Here is a 24,690-nt window from a genome sequence, read left to right as displayed (position 1 = left end):
AATCTTATAATCAATTCACCTCAGAATTTACAACTTGGATCTTGGAATGACATTACACTAATTAAACTGTGTTACATTTAGAAGTCACTATATCTATGGCATTTTTATTATTGTCCTTAGACTGTGACTAACCATTTTAGATGCTAAAATAAATTGTGTTCAAGGAAATGTACAAGTGAGTTGCTGAGTTACCGAGTTCTAACGACAGGAGTCACCCTGGTTAAATTGTCCAGGTTGGATCTGTAAAAGTACAAAAAGTAGAACTGTAATACCATTCTATTCAAAAGCTCTACTTAGTCATTCAGATTGTATATGTTACACTACAAACAATACTGTAGTACTTTGGATGTAAACTGTCTGATGTACCTTACAAACTTTATTACTGTATCTATCACCATGAGCCACGCTGTATCTTCAGTTGGTGAAAAACATTTGACTTTCTTAGTTTTATTTCTAACTTATTTATATTTATGTAAATTGGGTCTTGTAGCCTCAAACAAAATACATGTTGCTGTAGAATTTGAGTACATAAAATGCAGAGAAATACATCATGTTGCTAACAGTGCATAATTTGATCAGATAAATCCTCTGGTTTAGTAGGAAACCGTTCCTCCTACGTTTTCAGATTTCCAAGGTACATTGAATACACCATAAAAAATGAGGAGATGTTTACAAGACAGTGAGATACACCTGGTGCTTTACATTAAGGTTTAATGGACAGTTGTCACAACAGCCATTTAACGTGAAATGTTTTGACTTAACTGATTAATACTCATTTTAAAAGAACAGTGATTTAGTTTGTTATGTCTGGCATGTATTCCACCAAACTGGATAATATGAGAACATATTACCTGTTAAAATTGCTTCGTAAGCAAATGTTATTGAGCATGTGCAGAATGACATTCCTCCCTCAGCTGGCTTTAAACAGGAGAGGAATCCAGCCTGTTAAAACTGTGCTTAGCCCTTCTGACCCCCTTTCTGTCTGTCTGTCTTCATCTTCCCTGAATTTATTTTTAGCATCAAGACATGTGGTTTATGAGTCTATATTACCATAAAGTGGTTCCCATGTTTCTGCTTGGAGGGATTTCAGCCTAGCACTAGATATCCTTATACATGGGTTCAAATGGTGTGAATACTTTTACAAACCATTGTATGTTTAACCTAAAAAATTTTATAGGGTATACATTATTTTAAATCCCAAACTAAATTTAAGTTGTTGGTATGTATATATAGTTTGATACATATGCACGCTTTGTTTTAGTAAACAGAGTCTTCATACCGAAGCTCTTAAAGTTGTAAAGGTTGCTGTGTCCCACATTAGATGTTTTTTTTTTATTTGTAGATCTTGCAGTTGGCCACCAGATGTCTGTATTTCTCTCTGTCAATTCTGCCATCCAGCCCCGCCCACGCCTTATACTGCGTCACTCAGCATCTGTTTTTAACCTGTAGGGGGAGCGCTTGTCTAGGAATTCTGATGAGTACCTTTGGGGGGAGGGGGGGAGGGGGGGGGAGTAGAATATTTGAAACCCTTTTGTCTACTGATAATAAAAAAGATGTGTTTGCTTTAAGCTGCGAAGATTCCACCAGCCTCTTACCTGCACTTAGTCCAGTGCCTGATACACTTTGAAGTATAATTATTTCTTTTACTAGAAGAGAATCAAAAATATCTAGCAGGATTTATGAGAGTGAAAGTTGAAGTGGTCTTAATTCAATCACACCAAACAGAGTGGCTTTCAGCTGGGGCCGTGTATCTGCAGTCATAATGGGAGCCGTTGTTCAGAGGTGACAAAGCAAAGCTGAGTCGGTCCCGTTTCAGAGAGATGTGGGGTTAAAACACAGCGTTTCCTCCTTTTACTCCAGTCACTGCTCAATACTTCTCACTGCTTTGCTCCTTGTAATAAATGGCCATGGTTCACAGTGGTTAGTTACAGTGTTGTGTGGAAAGGTCAGCGGTCCTGTGATGCCGATTGCTTTCCGCTCTCCTCATTGTTCTCAGTGAAATATGAAGTCTGGCCAGCGCCTGGGCTCGGCTGTACCGTGGTGAGTTCAGGTCGTGCATAAAGAGCACCCTGCTGATTGTTTGGCTCGTCTTCAGCTGGGTTCACTGTGTCCACTGTGTGGGTGGGCACGAGCAAATTAAAATAACAAAATGATGGGACTAGCGGTGACTGATTGCTGACTCACAGAGCTCCAAAGCCGAGCATGTAACACCCAAACCTCCACTTGTTAGGCTGGAATACAGGAGGGAGGGGGCTTAATGAGAGTTTTAATTCATTTTTGACCCGAGCTGTGATTGAATTAAACTCCCACAGAAGGGCTGGATCCTCTACCGCACTAAAAGCCATTTCCTCCTATTAGAGATGGAGCAGGAGCCACAGTCAGACAGACCAGATGCTCGGAAATGCCAGTTTGTTTGCTTTTTTCCAACTTTGTTTAAAGAAAACAACACACTTCATGTTTCAGTAATTAATATATGGAAAGTTGTAAAAAATGAGTAAGCCTCATTTTTAACCTCTCAGGCTATAAATTTATGTACATTTTTGAGAAACATTTGAGACTTACTGGCAGGTTTGGACTTTTTAAAGGTAGCTATAGGTTAAATATTGTCTTTGCTTTTGTAATTCAATAAATTATGTGAAAAAGGAGACTTTAACTTTCAATTTGGAAAATAATAAAATTAATCTTATAGGGTTTTGGGTTTAGGAAGCTCATTGAAATCAGACAGTGATGTTGCACACTAATTTGTTACTACAAAAAGTACTTTTAGTAATTTTTTAATATAAAGATCTCAATGCCTTTTACAGTCAATCAGTAGAACAGCTTAATGTCACAGTTAAACATAGCAGTCTCTCCCTCCAGGATGTTGCCATGTTTAGTTTTTTTCTTGTTGTGGCCTAAAATTACAGATTTTATGACACCATTTTTCAAAAAGTTGGGGTCAAAGTTGCAATCTTTTCCAGTTTTAGTGAGAAGTCAAGCTCAGTTTATTATTAAAATCAATAATAATAATAATAACAACAACAATAATAATAAAACCATTTTATCTAAAGGAACTCCAACAGATTTTATTGAGTGACCAACTTTGATAAGAACCAAGAATTCCTCAATGTCTGATCTTGAGTAGTTCTATACAAAAGCCAACAACAATGAAATTGAGCCTGCAGTATCCTAAGATGTATAACAATAGGGCTGCAGTAAAATATGGAACCATTAAAGAAACCATTTTAAAAAGGCAAGTGCAAAGAGAAAGAACAGTATGTGGTTTGGTGGAGCCACGGTTCCCAAGAGAAATGCCTCCCAACCCCAAAGCCCCGCCCACTTTACACCTATTCATAAACTCAGCTCTGTGACCGCCTAAATTGGTAACACAGAGGTATTGATATTTTTATTATATGATGATGATATAAAACACAGCACTCTGTGTAGAACACACAGGGCTTAAATGTCAAAGGTCTACAGTCTGACAAGAACAGAAATAAACAGTTAGCCTTCCTTTGTTTTGGGTTTTAAATCACAGAGAGCAGCCTCTCCAAAGGTCACTTGCCCTAAAGCAATTAGTGGATGAAATGAGTGTTGCAGCTGTGGGAGCTTACAGCAGAGGGATGGAGGTGGGATGGGGGAGGGGCTGATTACTTTGTCTAACACCGTGGGGATGATGTCTCTCTCTGTAGACTGTATCCTCTCATTTCTGCAGAGAAAGAAACCAAGGTGCTGTTTTTGTCTCTAACAGGTTGATTCAAACTATGAATATTGTGGGTCTGCTGATTATTTGCAGAATCTGAGTGTAGGTTCTCTGTCCTGGTTCAAAAGTGTTGGTGTTACCAGTCACTCTATTTGAGTCTGACATTTACATTCCAAGTTTAGCTTATGTTTTTGCTTCTTTATCCATTAATTATAATATCTATTGATATTCTTTTTTTTTTTTTACCTGAAACTTGAATGTTCAGTAATGTCAACGTCAATGTGTTTCTAGAAATCACATTTAAAACAACAAAAGTCCTACTGAAACACCTTACAAGTACACTGGAGAAAAAAGAAACCAGTGAAACTAAAGTAGTGGTTGAATAACCTAAATAAATCTGATTTACAGCTAGAATGAACACAGTGGAGAAGGCTACTCTAGAAGTAGAGGGAAAAGTAAGATATATTAATATCTTTCCCCTTCAATTAATAAATGCTGGAAAAATAGAGGCTAACACAGTTTGTAGCTAAGCTAACCGGATAATCACAAACCAGATCTACCTACCTCTTTTTTGAGAAAAACTGGGTTACAAATCTTCTTTTTTTTTCTCTCACCTTGTTTGAAAACCTGGTTAGGAGCCATAAATCATCTGTCGTCCTGCAGTCACCAACTGAGGCAAATAGAAATGAAGGCAGCTCTGCAGGACCTTGTCCATGTAAATATCCTTGTCTGCATGTGGAAGTCAGAATATCACACACACCATCCTTGGTCGGGTTGTTCCTGTGTGAGGTCAGCCTTGACAAAAACCTGCAGTTTGATGGTGTCCTTTTTCTTATTTAGGAAACCTTGACTGGGACTGTTGAAAATGTCCTCAGAACCTTGGCTTTGAGGCTGGTACGCTTCACAAACTGTACTACAGAAACCAGTCACACACTCTTGCTATAGTAAAAGCCCTTTGGATAAATTGGTATAATTCTAAACTGTGGTTTGCAATCACATGCTTGTTCAGTTCTAAAAAATTTTGTTTTAAGACAGGCATTACTTTATGCAGAATCCATTCGATTGCTTTGTGTGATTTCCAGTGGGAAATCCTTCACATCTACTTGGATGACATAATTATGATGGGCAACGGTTTACAACAAACGCAGTTATAAACATCATTTAACTCAGATGTTTTTAAAAGTGTCTTTAACTCTGGCCTAATGGTGAAACAAAAAAGGCCCAAAAACAAATTCAACATTGTCTAAAAGTCTTATAAAAAAATTTTTATCAAAAAAATAAAAAATAAAAACGGTCATGAAATCTGGAATGGGTCAAGACTTTTGGACTCCACAGAAACACAGCGAGAAGCAAGAAAGATGTAAAAAAAAAAAAATATATATATATATATATATATATATATATATATATATATATATATATATATATATATATATATATATATACTTTTGCATGACACTGTCTTTCTCAGGTGAAGTCTTATATTTCTCCTGATGTGAGATTCAGATGTCTTCTGAATATATTCAGAACCACAGCACCTAACTGTTTAGAGTGTCATAAAACTGGCTGGGTGGTAAATTGCGTATCAGATTTTGTGTTTTCCTGACATCATCCTTTCTGTGCTGCTGATGTGGGACGCTGTCGTTCCCAGCTTAGCCTCTGATTTGCTCCTTGTGCCTATCTTTAACCAGTCATTGTTCCTCATGAGTCATCTAATTACCCAAACCAAATTTACCCAGAAGCAGGAGTGAAACTCTAGCTCAGGTTGCAGTCACAGACACACAGATAGTTTGAAAGGTTTAGTAGTAAATGTGTACAGTGAGAAGATTCTTCCAAGTTAATGGAAGAATTACAGAACTTGAGGAGTTCTGTAATGACAAATGTGCACAAACCTTTGTCTATATCCTGCAAATGTTGCAAAAACACAATCCTACAATTGCGGAATTTCTATGAAATAAATGCAATTAAAATTACACTTGAAGAAGTTTGTTCATGCAAGAAGTCATTAAAAATCATGGAGGCAACAGATATAAACATGAGATATGGTTCAGCCATGTCAGTAGTGCTCATGAGCCATCAGAGGAAACGTCAGCGTCTCATTGAGGTGTTGGAATGGAAAGCCTCTTATACTTGGGAGCAGTTACATTTGCAACGTTTTGAGAAAATTGTAGTTGGTGTTTTTACAGAGAGTTTTGAATTCAATATTTTCAAATGATAAACTTAAGTTCTGATGAACTTTGCGGTGCTGTGAGAGCTCAGGTGGAGCCAGCTGCATGTTGTCTAAGGATATCAGTGCCAACAAATAAACTTGTTGCTGTTGTTTACAAATTGTGTGATGCAAAAATAAGTGTTTCCGTTGCAGTTTGGCAATTTCGATATGACTGACAGACCAACTCATCCTAGTGTAAAATATTTTTAATTGAAAGATATTAGGTTTCTTTCCCCCAAAAAATTGTTCTGTTTCCATTAAGCAAATTTCTTATCCTAATTCCAATTTGCACAATTTTATGGTCAATGCAAACACAACGATTGAAGCCTGACTACTAGTCTGGCATCTGACTCTTCTTCTTGTATTACAGCGGTTGGAAAACAACTTGAGGTGAATTACTCCCACTTTCTAGATTGAAGTATGGGTCAGGTGATGTAATGCTACTATTTTCTTTGCAAAATAAAAGTTCTTCTTAAGAAACTAAAAATGCAGGTAAAAACAACAACCCTGATCTTTGAAGCAATTCCCTTACCTCTAACTTACTTTTACTCGTATTTAAATTTCTAATTAATATCTCTCTTTCATGTACACATTTATTAAATTCCAAGAAATATGTTCTGTGGTTTCCATTTGCCCTCAATGAACACAGCAACTGGTAGCATGTTGGTTCATTATTCTAAGAGTGCTGTGTTACCAAATCTCATAGTCGACATAATATCTTCTTTTTAAATTAAAATACATTTACTAAATTTCCCAACTTTCTTTTTGGTACTATAATAAAATCTAGCATGGTCTCCTCTTTCCTTTCTGCTCCTCCTGAAGCTCCTCCTGATTGACCCCAACAACCTCCAACTGGAGGACACACCTGCTGGCCACACCCTGTAATGAGACCCAGATATTAGAAACTCATCAGTGGATTTAGTCGTTAATTTTAGTAAAACAAAAACAAAAGTTTTAATTAATCAGAAAACGACATGGGAGAAAGAAACAAGAGGCCTTCGTTTTATAAAATCTAAAAGAAAACGGGAGAAATGAGAAGTACAGGGAGGACGAGGAGAGAAGAGACGATTGTTTCTCGTATCAGATTTGGATACTCTGAGTTCAATAGCACTGTTTTTATTTCAGGGAAACATCTCAGTTGTAAGTGTGACGATTGTGGAGTTGATGAGAGTTGATGATAGAACATGTTATTTTGAGTGACATTCTGGTTCACACTCCATACCAGACGGTGGAGGTAATGCACCAGTTTCATTGTTTGCCTACCACCAAAAAACATCAAAGAAGAAGAAGAAGCTCCAGGATGCACCTCCCTTCACACATGCTTCAGTGAATCAACCTGTGAAGGACCAACTTTAAGACCACTTTGGCACATTTACCCAAACTAAGAGATCTCACCATTTACCTCAAACTAGTAGATCTTCAGCTCAAGCGCAGAGTGATGTAAGAAGCAGTTATTTGTGTTTGGCTTGTGGAGGAGGTCTGATATTACCAACCTCCCTTCAGCCACCACAGGAAGAAAAACCTAATTTACAACTTCACACTGAATCCTCTCCTCTCCTCTCCTGTAATCCATTCCTCATCATGTATCCATGATGGGTTTCATCAGCATTCGTCTCTTTATAAGAATTATTCACGCATTTCCTCCTTTAACCCATCAGCAGCAGTCTGCTGACCAATCCTGGAGGAGCCCATGTGAGGCTGCTCTTACAGGAGCCCTGGATGGGTTGTGTAATTGTCTGTTATATAACTAAGTGAATGAGGCAGAGATATGACTAAAATGGATGGATGGGTGGCACAAAGGAACACTGTGTGTGTGGAGGGGGGGGGGGGGAAGGATCTGTCTAACAGACCAAAGGGAGGTAAAGGTTAGGTAGGTTCTAGTTTGTGTTTTATGGTGTGAAAAATGAACAGACAATTGCTGTAAATAATATGAAGAAGTGATGTGCAGCAGAGGAATAAGATGTGGAGGCACGGTGTGACAGCATGACTCATCACAGCTGATGGAGGCGTGGCCTGTGTGTGAAGAGCCTGTTTATGAAAAACTAAACTAGAAGGAAAAATGGACTTATTGTCTGCATTTAATCTCTCCTTGTAAGTAATTATTTTAAATTGAATTAAAAAAAAAAAACTTCCACCTATATGAAAACATTTCAACCAAAACATCATAGGATCCTTACCAAGTGAAGTAAATATCAGTCTAAATCAGAAAGACATAACTAACCCTATAAACCCTAAACCTAACACATTGGGACTCTCTCTCTCTTTCTGCCTCTCTCTCTCTCTCTCTCTCTCTCTCTATATATATATATATATATATATATATATATATACTTGTACCGTATTTTCCGCACTATAAGGCGCACCTAAAAACCTTCAATTTCCTCAAAAGCCGACAGTGCGTCTTATAATCCGGCGCGCTTTATATATGGACCAATATTGAGCCACAACAGGTCTAGCAACTACGGCAAGCAGCCGCCGACTTCATTATCCCCGTAGAAGAAGAAGCGGGTCGTGCATGCTGGGATAGTTGTCAGAACGCTGGTTTGTTAATAAAGTTTGACTCACAGAGACACAGACAGAGACTGCGGTGGCAGCGTGTCAGTTGGTCTGTGTTACCCAGAAAGCAGTAGGGCACAATTTTGCAACACCAAAACTGTGAGTGAAACAATGATTGGGGCAGCCTAGTATATAAGGTACTCGGGGACCCTTGTCTTGTAAAGGTTCAATACGGGACAGGTGGCAACCGTAGCATCTATTCTATGCGCCCTATAATGCGGTGCGCCCTATATATGAAAAAGTTTTAAAATAGACCATTCATTGAAGGTGCGCCTTATAGTGCGGAAAATACGGTATATATAACTTGTTAACTACAAGTTATTTTGTAGATATGTGTTGTGCAACAACAGGTTTGGGTTGGCTATGAATCACTATTAACAAGTGCCAAATACAATTATTAATAAAGTTTAACAAGTCGTGGCACCACATATTTCTCAGGAAATATTAATCTAAACAGCTCTCAGTCTCTGTCAGTTATTGTTTTATGAATACCTGCCTGCTGAGGTGTGTTATTAAATAACTGAGGGAGTGAGTTTGTCCCTAGATGTTCCCAAACAGAAAGCCTTGTACATCCGTAGAATAAACAGACAACTTCTCTCAAGAATATAAGAATGTATGAACAAAAAACTTCCATTGGGAGCTAATACTGTATGTATAAAATTGGGGAAACGTTCTGCAATGAGCTCTGATCGTTCTGTTGAAGACACACATAGATTTCTCATGATATCAGTGTTTCCATTACAAATGTGCACAAAACTTTGTTGGTATTCCACTCATGTCGAAAAAAGCATAATTTTGCAACTGTGGTGCTTCTATTGAATAAGAACTGCAATTTAAAAAATCATGTGAATAAGTTTGTTCATGCATTCATAAGTCATTTACAAAACATGCTGCACCATCATCATCATCATCATCATCATCATCATCATCATCATCATCATCATCATCATCATCATCATCATCATCATCATCATCATCATCATCATCATCACCATCATCATCATCATCATCATCATCATCATCATCATCATCATCATCATCATCATCATCCTACCACTTCCTGTTGTCTTCTTTGTCTTTTCCACCAGCAGTAACATCTGGCTGTTGATCATGTGACTCTTGTGATGCGAAAAGTGTGTTTCCATTGCACTTTTTCAAAATGCGCTAACTTTGTCACAGCTGAAAAACCATTTCATCCCAATGCAAAAAACCTTTAATGAAAAATAAGAGTCTACTTACAAATTACAAATTTATTTTTGTAATTCCATTTTGCACAATTTTATGGTGAATGGAAACACAGCTAGTGACACCTCAAAAGTGACTTCTGTAGTGACCATGTGATTGGTCAGGTTATCATACTGAACCCTGGTACCTGGCAGACATCCCACCAGACTCCTAACAGCTGTTGGTCCAGTCAACTGACCGTAAAATAAGTTAAACTGGTGAAAGTTATTTTTTGTCCCTTCTCCATTTTGGTTTGATCTCTTCCTAGCAGGCACCATTGCTGCTAGGAAATGGTGCAGCTCACATCTGGTGTTGTGTGAACTAGATCCCGAGTCACACTCGCCTCAGTCATGTTTCATAATTGATAATCTGTAGTCATTTTTTTTCTATCATCTGCTGTAAGAAAACATGGTTCTGTGACTGTAATAAATATTGAGCAGCAGGAGGTCTTTGAAGAGAACTGGTTTGCTTACTGGTACAAAATGGAAGTGTGCTGGGACAAACTGGGAGATTTATGGAGTGATTTTTGTAACTTGAGTTTTAGTATTTATATTGTAATTTATGAAACTCCATCATCATCATCATCATCTCTCTGATGAAGACTGAACAGCTCACAGACTGAATTTCGGCTGATTGTGGATGTTTAGGAATGGTCCGAGCTGTGATCCTATAACCATGCAGCACAGGCCAGCTGAGATACAGTCAGAAAAATCATTGTACAAATTAGTACAATAAAATAAAGTATTCTGACTTTAAAGCAATATAAAGTATTACCCTAATTAGTTTCACATTAGGCGGTAATTCATTCCTAAGCAATATCATTAAAGTAATTACAATCATAACTGTAATCATAAAGTTCTTTATTGTTATGTGCATTAAAAAAATTGTCTGTATTTGTCAATCTCACATCTAATGTTTGTAAGTGATCAGGTAGAAATGTAAACACAGAAGCTGCACCATCACGCACAGTCACATAAAGCCACTGTTACTGTTTGGTTCTTCCTGCTGAGACGTTCTGAACACCCCCACCCAGAAGCAGAGGCCATTAACGTCAGCTAAACCTTTCCTTTCTCCGCTGTCGGTGTTCCTCTGTAGTCAAACCTTTTCCTCTCTTCTCCGGTTATCTTAAATGGCAAAACATTAACCACTGACCCTTTCAAATCGCAGAGGAACTGCTCAGCCTTATTTATGTTTCTGCAGAACAGCAGTCACCCAGCTGATGGAGACCACAAAGAAAGAGAAATGTCACGCTGCAGAAATGCGTCAACACAACAACAAGCGAGTCAGCACTTGTAATTGGTAAGGAGCAAAAATCCAACTGAAGTTATCCACAACAACTTGACCAGCATGTACAACTAATTATGTTTAAAGAACCAGGATCATGTAAAATTGACTTTTTTGAGCAGTACGTCATGTTATGATGTTGTTCTTTCATCAGAAACTCATTTGATGGAGCCTCTGTGGCTCCACCACAGACACACAGAACTAGATGTAAGAACCCACATCTAGAAAATTACCAGTACGCTCAGGTCAGTTAATACCATACAGTCAAAATAGCCATGGACATGAGGTCAAGGGTCACCTTATTGTGACTCAACACGACAACGCAGCGTCGGGTTGTAAGGCCAGGCAGACTTTTAAGATGATTTCTTCCTCCCCTCAGGGTTCTTTGTGCTGTCTCCTTCCATCCCTGCTTGTTTCTGTGGTCAGACGTAATTGGTTCTTATCCACAGTAAATAAATCCCTTGAATCTGCTGTGCTGAGAGAGGCTGGATTGTTGCAGTGCTCGTTGTAATTAGACCCAGGGCACAACTTTGCAAAGAGAAACGTTCAACGCAAACCCATATGGCAATCCTTGTTGCTGACTTCTTCAGTTCTAGTAGAGATCAAAAAGTCTCAACAACTGTTTCCCAAAGCTGCCGTCACACTGATTCCTGTTTGGTATAACGAAGCAGATTAATGTGCCCCAGCTTTGCTTTATGTTCTGGGATGAAAGGCTGACATGGTACGACTGAAGAGGATATGCTGCTTTCATCTAAGTGTTGATTTCACCTGTTTGATGATCAACTGAGCATCACTTTGCCCCAGGTTGTCAGATTTCATTTGAAAGAGTTAAATCAGAAAGCTGGACTGCTGTCAAAGATTCAGCATAGTGAGGTGAGTCAATTTCAGTAGTGCAGAGTAAAGCATGATATTAAGAGATGTTGTAATTGTGCATAGCAGATTATCATTAACAAAAAAAAAACTAAGTCTTTTCTTTAGACAACTGTCAGCTCCAACTGTGTTAAAGTTATAACTGGTTATGGTGAGAGATTACCGGGTTCCTTTTCTATGCTGAACAGTGAACCAGGGTTCTTAGCTTAGGTGGAGTGTCTGCTCTCAGATCCAATAGGTTTATAGGTGTGGTTTTATAGGATTTTCAGAAAACTTATGGAGGTAAAGCTCCCTTACAGAGCTCATTTTGCTGACAGACAGCTCTGTTTGAGCTTGGCTTTGTTAAGCATAGTATGAGCTCCCCTGTTGTGTCAAGGAAACCCTCAGGGAATGTCTCACAGTGTTGCTGAAACAAACTCTGTGGACTGCTGCTCTGCACTGATGATATGCTGAGAGAAGGAAAGTTAACTTAACGTGCACCAGGATCGTATGACAAAGTAAAAAAAAAACAGTAACAAACAAACAAGCTTTATGAACTTACTGTACATGTAAAATACAGCAGCTTGTATCTGCCACAAACTGCCATATACAAGAAGACAAAAAGAAAAAAAGGAAACAGAAGAACCACTTTACAGTTTGTGATTAAGACCTTGACAGCTAAAAGAGAAGCTTGGTAATCACCTGCAATAGAATAGAATAGAATAGAATAGAATAGAATAGAATAGAATAGAATAGAATAGAATAGAATTTTTTGATCTCCCAAGGGGAAATTGCTTATATGCTGACAGCTCCTCCATCCAAACTGTTCAATATTGGTAAATACAATTATAACCATAAACAATATAAAATTTATTTATAAAAAAATAAGCTGTTTCAGCTGCCATCTCTAAAAAGCTACTTATCTCTATGATATAGTTTTAGTAAAACATCACTGAATGATTCACTCTTACAGTACAGACCATAAATGAGTGTGAAAGTAGATCACAAGAAGGAATATCTTTGTTTTCTCTGTTGCACAAGAGCAGCAGCCCAAGGCCCAGATTGTGCTCCTTCACCACCAATGACCATGTTACATAAGCAGATAGAGCCCAGCATGTAGCACTGTGTTACATGGACTGCTTTCTTTGGAAAACGGGAGAACTGTATGCATGTGTGTGTGAGTAGGAGGAGGTCTGGGGTGTGTGGGGGGTTAATGCTCACTGCTTTAAATAGGTCTAATCCCAGCCCCATCCTTGTGCATGCATCCGGCCACTTTCCTGCCGCTGGGTCTGAAACACAGCTTTGCTCAGCAGCTGAGCCGCCCCGGCTCACCCCCGGAGTGTGTGTGTGTTGGTGAACGGCCGGATCTGGATGTGTGTCTGTCTTCTGGACGTGATCGGCCGCACTAAAGCGGAAGGTGTGAGTGTGAGCCGAATGCTGAGGCGATCTGAGGACAGGAGCTGGGAGTTTAAAAGCAAAGGTAGTGTAACGCACGATGTGTGTGTGTGAGGGGGTGGGGGATTGAAAAGCGAGGATAATTTAATGACCTTGGGTTGTGATAAATCTGAAAAATAAAGAAACTGCAGTCAGGATCATGTCCCTAGGCTCAGTGAATGCTGCTTTTGGAAGAAAAAAAAAAACCGTTGATGAAAAGTCAAGGTTATTACACAGCCATCTGCTGTTTGTGTGCAAGTGACTTCATATTGCATTGTTTAATCTTCTGCTGTGCAGTAATATTCTCTGCACCACCACCTGTCCAACACACTGATTGGAAGCCAATGGTTACATACCAGCAAACCAAACCTCCACCTCCATTCATCTCTACGCCTGTCGGTCTTTGTGTCCTTCAGAGGTTCCCATATTGTCTTCTCATCATCAGATGATCTTCTGTGTCCTTCCACCTTGAACTCATATGTATGTGTTTTTTTTTTTGTTGTTCTGTGCTCCCATCTGACTAAAACGCCTTATTTTTCTCCAGACGTTTGATGCTGGTGTGTAGCTGACTGTGGATGCTGCGCTTGCCAGCAGCATTGTGTTGTTGTTTTTGTTTTATTACTCTCTAGACCCATTACAACCACAAACATCAATGTGTTTTAGTTCAAATTTAGGTCAGTGAATATGATATATGACAGAAGTAGAGGGAAAATTATGTTTTTCAAATATTTTTGCAAATGAACATCTGTGCCATGCTTTTGTATTTAATGGCTTTTACCCCAAAATAATATGAAATGCAAACACAGTTGCAGAAAAGTAGCCAGATCAACACAGGCCATCGATGCATTGTGTTGTTGTGGAAGGCTGCAGACAGTATTCAGTCATTTCATAAAGCAATGAAACATCTGTGTGTGTCCTTGTTTGGATGGGAGTACTCATCTTCACTTTCTAGAGTTGGACAAATTACGTTGTTGCTGTTGTGTTGGCAATATCAATAAAATTTGTAAAAAGTGAACGCAGCTGCACTGAACCTCCTTTACTTTGCAACATCTAACTCAGTGTTTCTCAACCTTGGTCCTCACTTGCTCTGCATGTTTTAGATGTGCCTCTATTCCAGAACATTTGATTCAAATAATTGCATGACCACCAAGTGCTGCAGAAGTTAATCACCCAGAGATACAATTCAGGTGTGTGGCAGAAGGAAAATACCTAAAACATGCAGGACAGGGGGGCCTGAGGACCAGGGTTGAGAAACATTGGTCTAAATAGGGAAAGCGCTTTACTAAACAGAGTCTGTGTTTAATTGAATCTGCTGTTCTGTCCCTGGTTTGTTACAGAACTTTAGGTTATTTTCACACCTGATCGTCCAGTGGACTCATTTGGATTGGGAATCAAGTTAGCAGCATTTGTTTCATTTTCAGCTGCTGTGGTTCTCTATCATCTCTCAGTGTAACAAATGAGCCAAACCCTTTGGGCGACCTGCTCACCTCCCCCACATGGGGCGCTGCAACAAGAACCACTGAAGGAAATAACTTGAAAACCTCTGAAGAAGACAGAAGCTGAGTTTTCCACTGATCATACAATTGCACAGTTTGACATTAAGTGAAAATAAATTGACTTAATGGAAACAAGGCATTAAAAAAAAAAAAAAACTATTTTTGTTTTGGCTCTAGGAGGAAGGATTTTATTATTTTTTTGGCCGTATCAAAATTGGTTTATTTCACAAAACTGTAAACTGGAAAACACTTTTTTTTGCAAAACATGAGTCACATGATCAAAAACCGAATGTTACTACTGGCAAAAATGATGAAGAAGACAACAGGAAGTATTTGGAGGATGGTGGCACAGCTTGTTTATTAATGTCTATTTGGGTGAACAACCTTATTTACATATGATTTTAATTGTATTTCTTCCATAATGGAAACACCTCCATTGCTAAGTTGTGTTTTTCCAACATTAGTGGAGTATAGACAAAGTTTTGTGCTCATTTGTAATGGGAATGCAGCTACCAGCACCAACTTTCTTCTTCATGGAATGTAAACAAAAATGGAGTGGAGTCAGATTTTAGCAGTTGGAGGATTTCTCTTTTGTTTTTGCCAATTTCTCCCCTCTGGACATACATGTTTGTCTTGGTTGTATTTACCCAGAATGCCCTGTCCTATAGAAAGCTTTCTGCTTGTGGAGTGGTCTTATATGTGTCATGGTTCTAGGGTGATTAGCATTCCATAAACAGCTCATTGGTCAAATTCTTTGATCAACCTTGAAATAAAGGCTGTAATCAAGGAAGAGAGAGTCGTTAGATCAGGAAATAGGGAGCATAAAGAACTACTGAGGAAAATTATTTTTAAAAAATCTACAGGAAGAAGATAGAGGACCAGCAGTGGCGGAGCGACATCAGTGGATCTACAGGCCACAAACCAAACTGCCATGCTGCTGAAAACTCAGGGTGGATGACCCAGCCCTTCCCCAACTCCACACTTTCATAGCTGAATAATTACCCTGACAAAGCTTTCAAGTCAACACATTGTGGCACGACTTAAAACAGAAAAACAGATCTATCAGTAACAATATCAGTAATATCTGATTCCTATCTCACTCCCCCCTCCTTATCCTAATCTTCCAATCATGCTGCAGGCCACTAAAGAAATCTTTTGTTTTGGGTCTTCCAGATCCAATAAAGAAGCAGACTTTGTTCTGTGCTCTGTTCCTCTTTCTGCCATCCCCCCTCCACTCAACAGGCAGATGGTGAATGATTCAGGGACCAGTTGCACGTTACATGCTGGATGAGACATGCTGGATGTTTAGGTGTTCAGACAATGTGCTTTTTATAATTTTTGTGTGTGACCTTGGGAGACATTTGGTAATCACTCTGATATTCAGGGCTTTTGTAAGTGAGGTTGGTGCCAGGGTTATAATAGTTTTGAGGTTTTACTAATGTAGTTTAATTTTATTTTGCTGTGATGTTTTGTCTAATTCAGTAATGCAGTTGTTTGCTAGTTTTTATCAGTTAGTATTTGTTAAATATTGTTTAATTTTAGTTGATTTAAAAACTTTCAAACGGTAGTAGATATAGTTTTTTTATACTTTGGTTAATTTTTGGGTACAGAATTACAAAATCTCAAAGTATTATATTGTGATTACATATACATCAATAGGGTAATGAATTTTCCAAAAAATGAATTTTATTATTGTTGAACAACAACTGACTGGTGATGAGTAATGAAAAGTAATGACTACATCATTACTTTTGTTGTTGCCATTTTGCAGACTAGCTTCGGCGTCACCAGGAGGAGAACGGAGCAACATGATTTGCTTACGTCAAACTGCTGGAGTATAAAAAAAATGACATCAATTTCACATCAGTTTGGTAATAAATGGATTCATGAACACAAGAACAAAGAATATTATATCTATAATTTCAGTATATTTTAATTTTATAAATGCGCAATATAGTTCTGTTTTCTTGATTTCAGTTTTCATTATTTAATTGGTTTTATTTAATTATAATAATCTTTTTGCCAGGGGATAGACTGACAGTTTTGTGGAGGACCTGCATGGCCAAGCATGACTTGACAGTTTAGCCCCAAAACTGTTCATTTGAAATCAAAACAGAAACAGATGATCTATTCTTTTCTGGTTTAGCCTTCTCATGAAAACAGTATCTGATCCTTTTTTTACACTTTCAATTCACTTAAAAAATAATAATAAAAAAACCTAATTCCTTTCAGACTCTTGGATCAAAATACGCTCAACTGGCCCTCAGTTTGATGGTTTGTACCAAGGAAATGCAGCATCTCACTTCTGCTAAAGCACAACGTTGGGGGAAGCAGTTTAACTGGTGGCAGTCCGTGTTCACATCCAATCCGGTTAATCTAATAGCAACGTAAAGTAAAGCTGAGGGATTTTCAGAGCTGCTGTGTTCAACATGGAACAGCAATAAAGCTGAGAAATCAGGTCACAGTCAGTGGCTCTCCTCTTGCTGTTCAGCAACCCAATGCGATGTATTACAACAGAAATATGACTTTGCCCCTAGTGCATCTGTTAAGACATTTAACAGAAAATATGTTTTCACAGAGTTCTGGAAATACAAATCTGGATCCGTCTGGCATGGAGGAGATCAGCCTTGTGTCCTGATGAGGTTCTGATGAGGCTCTGGAAGCCCAGATTCCTCTGACTGCTGTCTTCAGGTCATCTGCCTTGGTGAGTCTGATGTCTTTCATCTTCCTCTTGGCAACAACCAATAGATGCTCTATGGGGTTAAAGGTCAATCAGGAACAGGAACTCCATGGTCACTGAAGCAGCTGTTGGTACCTTTGGCAGTGTGGGCCGGTACCAGGTTCTGCTGAGGAATCAAACCAGCATCAGCATCCAGTTTGTTAACAGAGGGAAGCAGGAAGAACTCTAGAACTTCCTGGTAGACTGGACTTTAGAAAACCCAGTGGACCAGAACCAGCAGATGACATGAGAAAAAAATGTGTTCAAGTAAAAGCACATTTACTTTGATAAAATGCTATTTACCAGTTCCCAAGTGGAAGTAAAAATTACTTCACTAACATTTTCCTTTAAGTAAAAGTTAGTTACTTTTTATCAGCAGAAGAAAGTTCTGCTCTTGGATTCCACAAAGGAAAAAGAAGAGATACGTGTCTCAAACTGTTTTCAGTTAAAGGAACACCTTCATCAATAAAAATGCAACACAAAGTGAAACTTGTTAGCATATGACATAATAATATATGGAAGGAATATGTGAAATTTTAATGAGACATAAGTTTCCGACATCTTCTGTGAGCTGCTGTCTTAATGGTTCTCTACAGCTGGTTTTCCCAGTATCCTTCACTCCATCTAGAAGCTTCTTTGTGGGTTTCCTCTGAACGTGGCACTTCGGTGGAAGAGAAAGTGACCTGTCCACATGGTCGCTGTACCTCCCATCTAGTAGTTTTAAGTAACTGACTCCAAACTTGTATAATTTATACAATTACAAACTGTATAATTTACATTTAATAATACAAACAGTATATAATTTATAATACAAGTTATAGTTACAAGTACCAGATAAAATTGATATTTGTTGTTAAAAAGTCTTTGGTAACACTTTATTTGAAAGTGCTGGGGGAGTAAGACTATCTTAAACATAACATAAATCTATTATAAACATAAAGGAGTCTTTCTGAATGTCAATGCCTGCTGTCATGAAGTGTCATTTGGTAAATAATGACACTGATAATGCAAAGTTGACACTTTTAATGTAACTTTTAGTACAACTGACTGTTAAGTCACAGTGAGAACAAATGTATATTTAAAATCAAAGTCTTGGTGAAAACGTGTTCATACATGAAGTCTTTGGTGCAAAAAAGTGGTGCTAATGCGTATTCCTGTTTGCACAATATCTCTCTGTGGAGATGGGACTGCACTTGAAAACAGGCCTTTATGAGCCATTCAGATGACTTTATTACCCTGTGAAAAAACAGAAATAGTCAAGGAAGTTTGGATGTATTTTTCTTTCTTTCCTTCCTTTTCACAGAAAGGTTCTGTCATGTTTCAGTATGGAGTAGGGATGGAAAGCCCAGGTTCGACCTGTCTTTCCTCTGGCATTTTGCACATTAGTTTGCAGTGTGTTTTTATCCAAAAGAAAAAGATATAAAACTTAATATGTCTCACAAACAAGAAAGCCTTACAAAAACCATAGATTGAAATATAAAATCTATTTCGAAGTAACAAAAAAGAAAGAAATCCCCCAACCTCCCCTATGGGGTTCTGTACTTTTTTTTCCCCATTATGCTATGCTATTTGTCATCATTATTCTTCGCCTGAACATAAAATGTCCAGTGAAGTGATATCTCCGTGCATCAGCCACTAAACAGGCCTTGGGAATTTCATTTTGGTTCCACTAACATGACAGAGACATATATGTGTGCTCCTGTTTCCTTCTGATTTCTCCCTTTATTTCTCGTCTCATTTGTCTTCCCTCTCCAGTTCAGCTTCCCAAGGCAGCATGTAGCCAGGTTCATTGTTTTGTTGCATCAACTATTTCCTTCTTTGCAGCCTGTGGACACATGAGCCTGGCTCCATCTGGTACACACACAGAAACAGAAGCTGACAGCCAATGGAGAGAGAAAATGAGAGGAGAGGGATGGCTTCAGGCTGTGTTTCCAATCTAATCGTCTGTTTGTCTGACAGGATCTTTGTTCTTAAAGGCCTTAACTTCAGATTCAATAAGCAGATCTCTGGCTGGGATCGCTGGTTTTCTCCGTCTCTTCCAGATCTTCCTCTCAGTCTGTTTCATTCCTGGACTTGCTGGTCAGGGTTCTGTGGTTCTGGGTCACAGTGACCATGATGAACAGCTCACGATAACGAATGTTCCTCATGGTGATTGAAACATGTACCAGTCTATGTCATATGTGACCGCCTTGGAAAAAAGTATTCACACCCCTTGCAGTTTGTCACATTACCTCTACAAAACTCAATGCATTTTACTGGAGGCAAATTAATGCCTAATTATGAAGAGAAACATTATTCATGGATTTTTTTTTAAATAAAAAGATTAATTTAAAATTTCTTTATTCTGACACTACAAATTACTTGATTCTCACATCAAGTAATCTATCAATTATTCTGATGATTAATCAAGTAGTCAAATAAAAACCTGTCCCTTTCCACAGTAGCTACAAAAAATAATGAAAGAGAAAATGCTGGTAATAAACAATTCAGTTCCTTTTGTTAATAAGAAAACATTTTATCAATGCAATAGAACATTTGAAGTATAAAAACCCTTTTTTTAATGAAATCAATATTTCTAATACATTTTCTTCACACCGTTGCTTTTCTTGATCAGCAGGTCCGTGTAATGTTAGCTACAATGTATTTCCTTGTAAATGCATAGCACGCCAGACTGTAAGATCAGATCGGCTTCACACGTAAGTAATGGGATGAACACAAATTCCCAAAATTAAGGAAATCAGGGTCGATTGATTGGCTGGCCAATTCATCGGTGCACCCCTAGTTTCCCTCCGTATTAAATTGGGATTTGTCTTTGCCAGTTATTGTAGGAATGCATGAAATATACTAAAAACCCATTTTCTGGGTGCTATTGAAAACATCTACTGAATCTACATGAGCTTGTTTTCTTGCCAGGCTCTTAAATATGTCGAGGAAGAAAAAATGGTGATGCTTCAGCAGATGCTGGTGAATGAAAGCTCTATGGATATCAGCAGTCTGGGACAATCCCTCCTTTCTCTTTTGGCGGGGGCGGGGGGGGTTCTGTGCTTTCCTAAAGGTCTGCAGCCTTCCCAGTCTTCCTCATCATCTGGTGGTGGCAGACGTCAGGTCGGCTCACAGAGGAGCAGGTGGTCTGTAGAGAGAGTTAACCTCTTCTGACTGGCTGAACTCTGGGTTGGCTCCACATGAAAGGTTCTCGGTGCAACCCGACTCGACGAAGTCGGCCCGTGCGCTACGGAGCGTGTGTGCTTACAGTCGACAGTGGGAATCAACATCTGCTGATCTAATCTGACAGAAAGTCCCATGTTTGCACCTACTGAACATGAATGATGCACAGTTCTGGTTTGCTACAGCTGAGAAGTCCCCTTCACCATTGAGTTTCACTCAGAACTCATTTTGTTTCTTCTTTGTACTCCTGGTCCAGTGAAGCATGAAGACTATCCAGTCATGCTCTTGATAGATTTTATTTTTAGTCATTTTCTGGCGAAGAAGAGCAGACAGCTGTTGGTCAAAATGATTAGCTATAACTTTGAGTAGAACAGAAATAAAGCAGTTTATACATTATCTTGTTTTCCTGACATGGACTCGCACTTCAGACCTCCTGTCACAATATTCTGTGACAGAATATTGGTCAAACAACAGTCAAGCAAAATTCATTTGTATTGCCATTAACCCTGTGTCACTAGACTAGAGGTGGGTGGATTCAGACCTTTTTCAGAGAGGCAGGTAGTTTTCCTTCACCGGAAATCTCTTGTTTACCACAAGATCTCATTGGGTTCAGGAGGAAAGGGCCTTCCAGATGGTTTTCAACATTAACTCCTGTACAGGCTAGCCATACACAGGAGTACTTGGACACATGTTATGGAGAATTGCCTAAAAGTCATTGTCTTTTTGAAAGCTGCAGACTTCCTTCTTGGAGAAATGTCTTCCAAAAACCAGCAGTAGGTTTGCAAGTTGATTTGATTCTTGCTTATTCATTGTCTTTGGACCAGTAGAATGCATGATTCGTATCTGAGGTATAGGATTTATTGGCTGAATGTTTTGACTGTTAGGTTTAGTTATTTTGTTATTAAATAGGAAATGGCTTGTGTCTATTCCAGTATTTGTGTCCGTCCGTCCGTCCGTCCATCCATCCATCCATCCATCCATCCATCCATCCATCCATCCATCCATCCATCCATCCATCCATCCATCCATCCATCCATCCATCCATCCATCCATCCATCCATCCATCCATCCATCCATCCATCCATCCATCCATCCATCCATCCATCCATCCATCCATCCATCCATCCATCCTTGTGAGGTCACTTGTGCAGCCTTACCAGTTAAGCTAAGATGTGGATTCTCTGCTGGAGTTTCTTCAACTGTCTCTATTACTGAGTTCTGTTTCAATGAAAGCAGGAGCTCAGATCTTAATGAGGATGATGAGGTTCCAAATTCCAAGAGCCATTCACCTACAAGACGGTGAATGGCTTCTTGTAGCCATTCAAGAAAGCACTTTAGAATGGCTCCACCTTCTTCTAAAGTGCATAGCATGTGGCCAATGGCATTTCAGTAAAGAGAAACAGCAACTACAAAGCTACACTGAGCTGAAAGGAATGAAGAACGACAAGCTTCCTACAAATGTAGTGGAGTGAAAGTCATAGGTTTGCCCAAAAAATAAATACTCAAAGATACCACTAAAAAGCTATTCAAGTACAATACTCGGGTACATGCACTCTGTTATTGTCCACCACTGAGCCGAACATTGTCACATTTCAGTTGCACAAATATTGGGCAATAACCACCATAAACATAAACCACAGTCTCCGGTCATTTACTTCATGTCTTCCTTCACTCTCTATCCTTCTTCCTGTCAAACTACTAATGAAGACATGTCACTACTGCCACAAAAACCTTTATTAATTAAACATAAACAAACCAGGCACAAGTCCCTGGTACAATTCCCAGTGTGGATTAGAGCTTCCTTCCCTTTGTCTGTCTACCAGAAGTGGATAAAGTAGCAACAGTCTCCAGGCAACTCAGAAGATGGAAATCTGATAAATGACTGATAAGAGGCAGAGACTCTAGGTTAAGATAAAGTGTTAGCACAGTACTGGTTCATGCTGCAGTCAGACAGCACACCATGTTTCTCTAAGACTTCAATTTTGTGAAATATCACATTAAACTATATGTAATGTAATGTATTAATACAATATAGAGAAAAAAGTCTACAAATGTTATCTCAAGGCACTTACCAAAACAAAAAGACCCAGTTTGTATCCAGAACCGTTGATGAATGCAGACAGATTAAGTCTTAGCAAATTTTTTTTTGAATGAACTCAAATTCTGTTCTTTAGTCAAATTGGAAAAAAGTATTCCACCTAAGAAAACTCAGTGGATTGCTTTGAGTCAATGACTATGAAGCAATCTCTCAAACTAAGCATGCATGTGGTGACAGTCAAAAAATATCTCTCTTTTGACAGGAAGAAACCTGAACAGAACCAGAACTTGACTCAGTGCTAGTGACCATCTACCATGATGGACAAGAGATTTGAGAAGATCCTCATAATGTTCTATTTCTGTAGTTTAAACATCAAACATGTGTGGTGGGACGGTGTTCCACCTTCCCCCACTCTGTGCACTGGGCACCGTTGATTGGTGGGCCTTTAAAGTTGGGCGAGCCACTGCAGGTGCGTTGTTTCTCCCAGTGTTGCTACGGTCAGCAGCTACATGTCGACTTGTGGGTTTGGTCGACTCGTCTGCGATTGTAAGTGGCAGTTTTGCTATCCGTGGCTGAGATCATGGTTGGTTTTTGGGTGCTACACCTATCGTGCATTTCTGCATTGTTGCTCTGATGGCGTTGCCAGCCGCAGCTGGGGGTTGCTGTGGCGTGCGGCGTCCGTCTGGTCCTCACCTGCTGACCCGCTTCCTCCCGGGTTAGGCTGTGTTTCCACCCCTGGGTAAGCTACCTGCTATTTAGCTTTTGATTTCTTTTATCTGGATCCACTGTTAATGGGTTTTTCTGTTTCAGGCACCTGATTGTGTTTGGAGCTTCAGCGCTTTGGACACTCTGCTGTCTTGTCTTGTCTTGCCATTGTTTGTTTGGGCCGCCCTCAACTAAACCTGTTGCGGATTGGGCCGGCTGTGTTGGCGGGGCGTTACTCCTCTGGCCCCATAGAAGGGCATTTGGAAGCGGATAACAACGATTTGTGCCATTGTTTTCTTTTAGTTTTGTTTTGTGATTGAAGTTACTAAGTTGTTTGATTTACTAATTTCTTTTGCATTGCATGTTTGTTGTTTTGGAATAATTGATCTTGTCTGTCCTTTTCCTTATGTGTTCCTTTTGTTCCAGGGACCGAGTAGTGGGCCTGAAACCTCGTTTTTAAAAAGAACTGTTTTAAAGAATTGCTTAATAAAATATTGTGCACTGCTAAGTCTGTGTTCGGGTGCATCTTGTCACTTTAAAAAAAAAAGATCTACACCTGCTGGTCACACATGCATTCATACACACAGCAGACGGCATCTTGGTACCAACGCAGAGGGCAACATCTACCGTCTTCTTTACTTCTGCTCTTGGGGAAACAACCAATCAGCAGCAGGGAAAATAAATTACACTTCTAGACTTCCAGCAAATAGCGTGTGAAGCATCATTGTGTCTATAAATGTATTTCAGCTTCCCAAGTTGCAGTTTCTTTAAAATACCTTAGATATGGCCAATGAAAACCTTTGTGGATATTCTGCAAAAAATTTGGATTTATGTTCTACAGAAAAATCCACAAATACTGAACTGTGGATCCACTGTACAAACACCGGACTGCGTTAGATAAAAAGTTTTAATATATAGCAGCGTGTAAGGAGAAGCTGGCCTGAATATCAACATCCAATGAGTTAAAAAGACAAACCAAACCACTCTGAAGGGCAAATCCATCCAGCTGGATGTTAACTGTCATAACATTAGCTACAGGCACCGAGAGGTCAAAGGTGAAGTAGATGCCTTAACTCAACTCATGTTTGTTCTTTCTTTGTGTTTGGATAAATGGATAAATCACATCGGTGTTTTTGTGTGGTTTCTCATCTCTGTTGTATAAGGGCACAGGTGGCAGTACTGGCATTTTTCAAAGTAAAAGCATGTGATGACAGTCAGAGGTTTTGCACTCGGTTTCAGTAAAAGAATGGAAGGAACAGCTGAGGTCTTGAACAGTACAGGACGACTGAAACCAAGACAACACGATAATAACAAAAGACAAACACCTGG

At 39.1% G+C, this 24,690-nt stretch overlaps 1 long non-coding RNA gene across 1 annotated transcript; it reads left to right on the top strand.

The window, feature by feature from the left end:
- Window positions 1-12,791: 12,791 nt before the first annotated feature.
- LOC145553880 (uncharacterized) lies at window positions 12,792-23,960 on the top strand. Its single transcript, XR_014089923.1, has 3 exons — window positions 12,792-13,284; window positions 17,313-23,395; window positions 23,467-23,960. It is a non-coding gene; the product is annotated as an uncharacterized LOC145553880 (long non-coding RNA).
- The last annotated feature ends 730 nt before the right edge of the window (window positions 23,961-24,690 follow it).

This window comes from Poecilia reticulata, chromosome 11, assembly GCF_904066995.2.
Source record: "Poecilia reticulata chromosome 11, P_reticulata-male-v2, whole genome shotgun sequence".
NCBI classification, from domain to species: domain Eukaryota; kingdom Metazoa; phylum Chordata; class Actinopteri; order Cyprinodontiformes; family Poeciliidae; genus Poecilia; species Poecilia reticulata.
This window is presented reverse-complemented; position numbering and strand designations above follow the sequence as displayed.